Source organism: Thunnus maccoyii, chromosome 8 (assembly GCF_910596095.1).
Source record: "Thunnus maccoyii chromosome 8, fThuMac1.1, whole genome shotgun sequence".
Lineage (NCBI taxonomy): Eukaryota > Metazoa > Chordata > Actinopteri > Scombriformes > Scombridae > Thunnus > Thunnus maccoyii.
Window position 1 is genome coordinate 25709237 of NC_056540.1, and position 8594 is coordinate 25717830.

Consider the following 8594-nt stretch of genomic DNA (forward strand, 5'->3'; position numbering starts at 1 on the left):
AATGGTACTGGATGTCTATGTGGTGGTTTTAATGCTGGAAGTTCAGAGGATGTTGAGAAAAGTGTCATTTTTCAACACACTCTGATGTATGTGCAAATGAACATGCACACAAACACATTCAGCTCTCTTTACTCTTAATTTAAGACTAAATAATTTAATTTAATTAATAAATTTAAGTTATAAATTTTAAGACTTCAAAGAAATCAAACCCCATTTTGATACAATTCATGGTTGGTTGAATAGCCATTCATTCTATTTACATTGAGTATATACCTACCTATGTAGTAGTTTTTATTGTCTGCCAGTCCTGCGCTGGATTCACAATACCTATCTAGGCATGAGGAATTCACAGGAAATGATCTATGCATGTAATCTAGCAAAACTTTACGTAATTGATAACAAACCTCACTGTTCATTCTCCTTACGCGGTGTCAGTGTTGTATAAAGTTACTACTAACGCAACCTGAACATTTTCTAATGCTGCTGCTCCACATTAAAAGTGTTCAACTGGCAAAACATGAGGTGACTTTTTATTGTGAAGCAACCACAGGAAACGTGAATCAAAAACTTTTGTGTGCAAATCCAAAAGTTTTGTTTGCAAATCCAAAAGTTTTGCTTGCTGTTGAGCTGAATTTTGTAGGCATGACCTTCACTGAAAGATGTAAGACACATCTCTATTGGCCAGTCTCAAATGGAGTGACAGCTTGGCAACATCCAGCAAAAATGTTATGTTTGAATTGGTGCATGTAGATTGCTTTTGTTTAACAATCTGTGATGTTGTAACGGATTAAAAAGTACATACAATTTTGTCAGCCTGTAGCAGCTAGTTTAGTTCAATTAGCTAGTCACCTGCTCTTAACCCATTACAATATCACAGATTGTTAAACAAAAGCAATCTACATGCACCAGTCCAAACATAACATTCTTGCTATTACTAAGAAGGAAGTTACACATAATCATACCTGCGCATTGATTTCCCTCTCTTGTTTACTAACTGTGGATGTTGCCGAGCTGTCACTCCATTTGAGATTGGCCAATAGAGACGTGTCTTACATCTTTCAGTGTAGGTCCCGCTTACGAAATTCAGCTCAACAGCAAACAAAACGTTTGGATTCGCAAACAAAAGTTGCTGATGCGCATTTTAATCACAAATTTATTTTACTTGCAAGTAAACATTTTTTCGATAGTTTTGCTCTCAAATCTATTTTTTGATTGCAAACCTATTCAGTTTGATTGCATAATAAAGACACAAAAGTAATTCCATAGTGAGGCAAAGAACCAGCAGTTATCAATTTGCAACAGTAGTGGTTTTATTTGCTACAAAAAAGCATTCTTTAGTTAGCAGTGAATGTTTCAAAATGGATTATCAAAGAAGACATTAAAAAAGCCATGAAGAAGGAGCACAAAAACACTTAAATTTAAATTACCTTGATACTAAAACATGAAAAAATGACCAAAAAATCAGATGATGGCATTAAACACTTGGCAGCCAGAACATCTGCAGTGCAGGGCTTGCAGCGCAATGGCTGCATTTAGTATAAATTATCTTCAAACGGAGTTACTTCAAGTCACTGAAAATACAGTTAAGTGATCTCAAGCATTTTCACTGGTGTGTATCTTATTTCTTTGATTAAAGGGTGAATTCAGAGGCACCCGCAAGGTAAAAAAGAAAAAAAAAAAAAGGCAAAGCAGGAAACAGGGATGTGCAGGCATGTGTTTTATGAGGTTGCAGAAGGTTATAATTTGTGTGGATTATAATTTTTCCAGCCCATTAGAAAGTTTTACAATTTAGATGTTGCCGCTGGTCTGTTGACTGTGATACACTCAAAATGTGTTCTATTTATTTATTTGGCAGTTTCAAAAGAGGAGTATAATAGTGCAATATTCTGCCCAGGCTTAGATCCTCTCTTTGCGACACTTACTTTAAAAAGGTTATTTCCTACTCTAAATCAGTGTGGGGAACAGGTGTCATTTAAAATAACTCACTGGTGCTATTAAAAGAGATTCATTAGTTGGTTTTGTCCCCAGTCTGTTGCTATTTTCCTCCCTAACAACAGAGTTTCAAGATGAGCATGACACCCAGTGATTCTAGTGACCTACTGACCTTTCATATAATGGCACTGTCAGGGAAAAAATCTCCCTTGACAAACATTTTCAGGACAAGGTGACAGTAGAAGTATTGGCTTTTAATGAAATTTGCTTTGTATAAACATAATTCCCAGGGAACTTAAGGTGCCATCATGAACCAGTTTTCTCCTGTGCATAACTAATATTAACACCAAATGGGTACATTGTCATGAAATGCATTGAGCACATTAATTATACAAAAAAGACAAACCTATCACATTTTGGATGGAGTTTTTTTTTCTAGCACCACTCTCAGGACAAAATATCAATTTGGTGGACAAGATATTTCATAGATTGCCATGAAATTAGCTGAGCTCAATCATAATACCCAGGGATGAACCTTTTTCATTTTAATGACCTCAATGGCCTTTCCTTTTTCCTACCATATGGCAAAATTAACAATTTTATCCCCAATACTGGTAAGTCACAAGAAAAATCTAAATCTATCACTATAACATTATTGTAGGGGTCCGTAAAAGGAACTGACATGTATTGATTTTTAATAAGATTTAAATGAAGAAAATTAACTTACTGCACTTGAAACATTTTTCTCACTGCTTTCAAGAATAACAATAATAAACAATAATAAAGGGTCAAGGATTTTTTTCCTGTGTGGTTGTAAATTAAGAATAAAAATCAACAAATATGAAGAATATACATTTTCCAATTACAACATTACAATTTATTTTGGCTCCAGTTATTAACAAATTTCCTTTTCTTTCCATGATACTTCCCCTGAAATGTTCATCTGCTCTTGTATTTGATGGTAATTTCCTTCCATTCTCTTTTTAAGAGCTCAAATTAACATCCACAACTCTGCTGATTGAACAGTTTCTCCATTTTCCCTTTAATTGCAGTAACGACCTGCATGCAGTCCTTTCTAAAAAAAACAGTTTATTGATTCCTTTTCAGGAAATTATTTGGAAAATAAGGAACCTGTAAAATAAGGTGTAAACGCAAAATCAACACCATGTTTGTTCCGTCAAACACTCATAAAGAACACTGCAGCCTGGGCCATTAGTGAGTGCTACATACTTATTTTCTTGAGTTACCTTGTAATATGGAGAATAACATGACATGCATCATGGTGTATTTTTCTTTTGTTGGACTTTATGGAAACCTGACATTATGGAATGAAATTGAAAATGTTAAATGGATGAACAGCACCCACTTCATGCCATAATATTTGCGCTGCATACGTAGAGTATACTTGAGCTTCTGTGGATTTAAATGGACACTTAATTAGCCTTTGCTAACAAAACAAAAAATACACATTACTGTATATTCATGAAATATTATCACCTTTTAAGTTGATATGGCAAATGTGTTAGCAAACAGTGACTTATTGACACATTCGGTGGATAAAAATAATGTTAGTATTGTGGTGTTCTTCTGGCATTTTGATACAGTAAATGTACATACAACAATATTTTCCTTTTAGTTCTGGTTTGCTCTCCACACACTCCTAAGGGAAATATTTGGCTCTTTATTTGCTAAATGCTCCACTACGTTAACCAGCTAGTTGTTAACTGTGTCTGTCTGCAGAGCACATAGGTTTTTAAAGCCTTTTCAAACAAAACAAATGATCTTAAAGACACATAAATGCTCTGTGTAGCAGAGGAATTTTGTTTTTTTTTTTTTACAATGAGCAACTTCTTTCAAAAAAGTATTAATTATAGCAGCTTTAAATAAAGAATTTGTTTTCAAAGAAAATAAACACATTTTATTTGTTAAAACATGCTAATGCAAAAGCTGCAATAATTTGTTATTTGGTTGTCTCCACCCTTTCTGACATAGATAGATAGATAGATAGATAGATAGATAGATAGATAGATAGATAGATAGATAGATAGATAGAACACACAATGACAGCTTGATATGGAAAATCATTGTGTCTATCCAACACTAATCATGACTCCCTGACATGTGCTGCTGAGCCACTCTGTTACATGATATGAAAAAGGGAGTTTATTAAAGGCTGCATTGAAATTATGGTACTGACTCCATCAATCCCAGTCAGCCTTTAATTATTTAGTGAAAGACCCCTTTTGTACGATAAGGAAAAGGGAATTTATTGGGCATGATTAACATGTGTTGATGCGGCTTCCTTTGTAGTGTTTGGCAGCTAGCTTCTCTCTCTGTAGAGATGCAAACATTTTCATGTTGAACAAGACACAAGAAAAGAGTGGGAGCTGTGAGACATGCAATTGCCTGGTAGCTAGGCAACCCTAGAGAGCTGCTCTGGAAGACCTTGAGATGTCTCCCATAATATCGCAGGCAAGTATTACTGTTTGGAAGCTCACGGGGACTTGAGATTTTTTTTTTTTTTTTAACTCAGAAAAGTGTCAGAGCAAGTTGATGGGATGAATCAGAATTCTGGGGAGTGAGTGAATTTTGGATAAGCCCCCTCAGAGCCTTCACTTTACCAAAAGAAAAATTATGCACCCTTTAGCTCCAAAATGACATTTGTTGTTGCATGTTGTTCAAGTTATATTATAAAACATTTTCCTTGCAAATTATTTTAGACATGAAAAAAAAAATCCTCTTTCATGTCTCCTGTTTGCCTTCCTGGCTACCTCTTATATCTCACCTCTGTTTCATTATTCATAGCTGTTTGGCTATACAACATGGACATCTGAAAACCTCTGCTCCTGCTCATATACAAATGTCTGACTTCGTGGGACTCTGTGGCAGCCAGATAAAAGCAAAGCAAAGTGATTCACCTGTGGCAAGAGGAGCCCTTTGCTTTTAGGGGTCGCTCACCCACACACGATGTGGGTTCAAAGCATCCCTACCCGAGAGAGCGAGGCAGAAGTTCGGACAGAAAGTGAGAGAAAGAAGGCAGAGAGAGATGTAGGAAAGAGAGGAGATGAAAAAGGGGTGTCAGAGGGAAAGAGAAGATGGGGAAGCAGTGACACAGGAAATGGAGAGAGAATGGGGCAGGGAAAGTGCACCGCGTAGAAGCAGACATAGAGATGGGGGGTAGGGGGTGGGGGTGGGGGGATAGAAGGGAGCCGCTCAGCCGGCTATGAGAGCAACAGCAGCGTGGGCACTCAAGTAGAATATTTTTCCAACATCATGGCAGGAGAGCCTCTGAGTGCACCTGTTATTAGGTGTGTTTGTGTTGCCTAGTCTTCTCTTCTCTAAAGGAAACAAGTGGCTTACGCTACAGTAGCAATCTTCTCCATAGATGTCAGAAAAACAAAATGTTAATGAGCATGTGTCCATATCTGTATTTTAAAAATGAAGGCTCATGTGAAATATAAAAACAACATGATGTGACTCACACCACTCCAAACAGCCAACAATCAATGTCAAATGACAGCACTATCAAATCATACAAATCAACAGTCACATTATTCTTGTTTTTTAAAACCCATGGGTTCTTTATTTAAAGAATATATACTTTATTTAATATATAAGATGTTCTGCATGAATTGTTTTGTATACGGAAAGATGGTTTGTTGATGTTTAGTATAGACTTACATTATGATCATAGAGTGTCATTTAAAAAAAAAAAAACAACTACAATGTGGAGCCGTATGACTTTGTAGAGTTTAAAAGTCAAAGATCTTTTGGTGCACAGGAACGTCCAGTTACCATTAGCTACAGAAACAGGTGGCTTTAATGGTCTCCCTGAAGAGAAAAGGCTTTATTTGTTGTGATTTGGGTGACAACAAAATCATTTTAAATACAATGATTTAAAGAACTACACTTTTCAGTAAAATTGTCTTCATTTCTGATGAGTTCCTTTGGTTGGATGAATATGAAAAATGCCAGTTGTGTTTTTGCAGGCGTGGTGTATGTGACTAAAAAAAAACTACAGTGCCCACATGCACATGCAGTGCGACAGTGTGGTTCCATGATGCGTTTTTAATGTGTTTTTGTACAAGATGGCAGAGAAGAATAAGCGGGATTTTGTCACACAAACACTACTCATTAACATAATCAATTTAATGTTGGTTTTGGTATTTTAAGGGGATTTTCTGATGATGAGAAAAAATATGGAATATCACCAGACTTATCCTATAACATCAAAAAAGTGAGCATTTCTGTCAATAAAACCTCTGTCCTGTGACCCAGTGTCATGTAAAATATATAGAATCATTTCACACAGCAGTGCATTTTCTTTGAGAACAAAACAATTCACACACTGAAGTCTGAGTTCCTCCCTCCTTTCAGCCAGATAGCCTCAGCATTCATTTCAGCATGCGAGATCATACAGCACAGCACACGACTGATACAGTACAGTATGTCTTAATTATCAGCCATTCAGCAGAGCTTGTTATGGAGCACAATACACTATTGATTCTTTGGTCACAATAGTTAGTTGCAATATAATCAATGAGGGATTACTGATCATGACAGATGGATCAGAATAAGCAGGAAGGCATAAACAATGTAACACTGTTGTGGTGAAAAATCATCTTTCATGCATGTTGTAAATTATACATACAGACACACAGTTAAGGGTCAAAAGGTTACGAAATTATATAAATGACCATGCAACTTTTAATTCAGTCAAAGCAACACAGCAAATATTTCTGCAATATGGAGCAATAAGAGGATAATGAAATTGAGTTTCAATGCAATGTAAAATATTCACAATGTATGACTACACTGATTTGTTCATAAAAATTAACAACTTCAGTTTGGTTGTTTGTATCAAGACTTTACAAAGCTTCTGGGACCATCAGACAGACCCTCTGCATGAGATATAACAAACATTTTCACTAATTACAGAATTTCTCAACAATCCAAATTAGTGACAATGATGCAACAAACGTGCAAGAGCCTAATTAAAAAGAAGCCAACAGCAATCATCTTCATGAATCATCCTCTGACTGATTTCATATCTTGAAATATGTCAGTAGAGTCTATAGAGATTGTAGACTGCAAGCCAGGTGCAGCCCTGGCAAAACTTCCCATTATAAATAGTCATTTAGTATAAATGTTAGCATCTGACATCACTGCACCTAAGGTGTGACACCCATATTAATGAAGCACGCCCAGCACGTCTGCATGGACAAATAAAGTCATACATCTCGGAAATTACCTCTCACCCAGGGCCCTACAACAAATCTCTATCCTCTATGAATTTCAACAAGTTTAAAACAGGAACTCTAATACATTTGGACCATGTACCATATAAAATGTGTAGTGTGGACAACATTCAGGGAAAGAGGATTAACTTCTCTGCAGTATTAACAAAATTATACTGACTGATCAAATTAAGAGTCAAAACAATGTGACACTGCATTTTGCATTCATACTGTCAACTTGTCACTGGAAAATAATACCAGGAGCAGAGATAAAATGAATATCTGTGATGTGGCGCAAAGGTTTATGAATGCTGTAAGCAGCAATCCTGTAAGACTCTCATGTGCTCTGGAAGTATAAAAAAGCCACTGTACCTCTCATTACTTTGAGATACTTACCCCTGTCTCCGGCGAGGTAATGTCTCCATATATTGTCACAATATGTTAATCTTTAACCCTCAATGCTTGAGTTTGTTTATTTCTTGAGTGCTAAGTATTTGCTGGCAATTTCCATGACATTTTGGAGGTTCCACTGAGATTGCTAACCTGCTGACCTTTTCCCAAGGAGATTGACCTGTCCTTGGCCAGGACAGTCCCTAGGAGGCTGAGGAAACCTCGAACCCATGTAGTCGGGGCTTTTGCAAGACGCCTGGGGTCATCTTTTCAGGAAACAGGATGGCAGTAAGTGGTCTCAGTTTATAGGAAATTAATTGGCACATGTTAATTGTGTGGAAATTGCATTTGGTTACTCTTTTCAAATTCTAAAAAATGCTAAAAAAATGGTTTTAGCTATAAAACACGCATTGACGGTTGTTGAAGTTTGTTGTGTGTGTTGACGTCATAGACAAGGCGAGGTTAGAGTCTCTGCCTAGGATCTTTTAAAGGTTAAAGTCCTTGATAAAAATAAAAAGTCAGCTGAGATTAAAGTTTTCTAATAAGAAAAAAAAAAAAGAGAGAAATACCAGACCTTGAGTTGCTGTGTTTATTGTGTGAGTCCCCCTGCCCAGAGGGAAGTGAGTGTGAGAGAGAGAGATAACAGCTGTTGTATCTCTGGTGAGTAGAAAAAGTGGACTGTTTTGTTGTAAGAAAGTTAGTCTGTTAATTATATACATAAATATACATTGCATAATCAAATATTTTGATGTAAAATTGTGACAGGATCGCCATGGGTGCCATTAACAGCCGTCAGAAAAACTTTCAGGGTCCAGGTGAAGTTATGCATGAGAAATATGGCACAGTTTGTGACAAAATGGCATAAAAATTCAAGATTTCCTTACTGTGGAAGTTTACAACATGCCTCTCTTAGAAATCTGAGAATGAGAATAGCAAAGAGCTTTGAGACAAAATTAAGAAGGCTAAAGTGCAAGCCTCTAAGAAAGTTAATGATAAGTGGACGAAGCAAAATGAAAGTTTGAAGTTGTGAGAGAA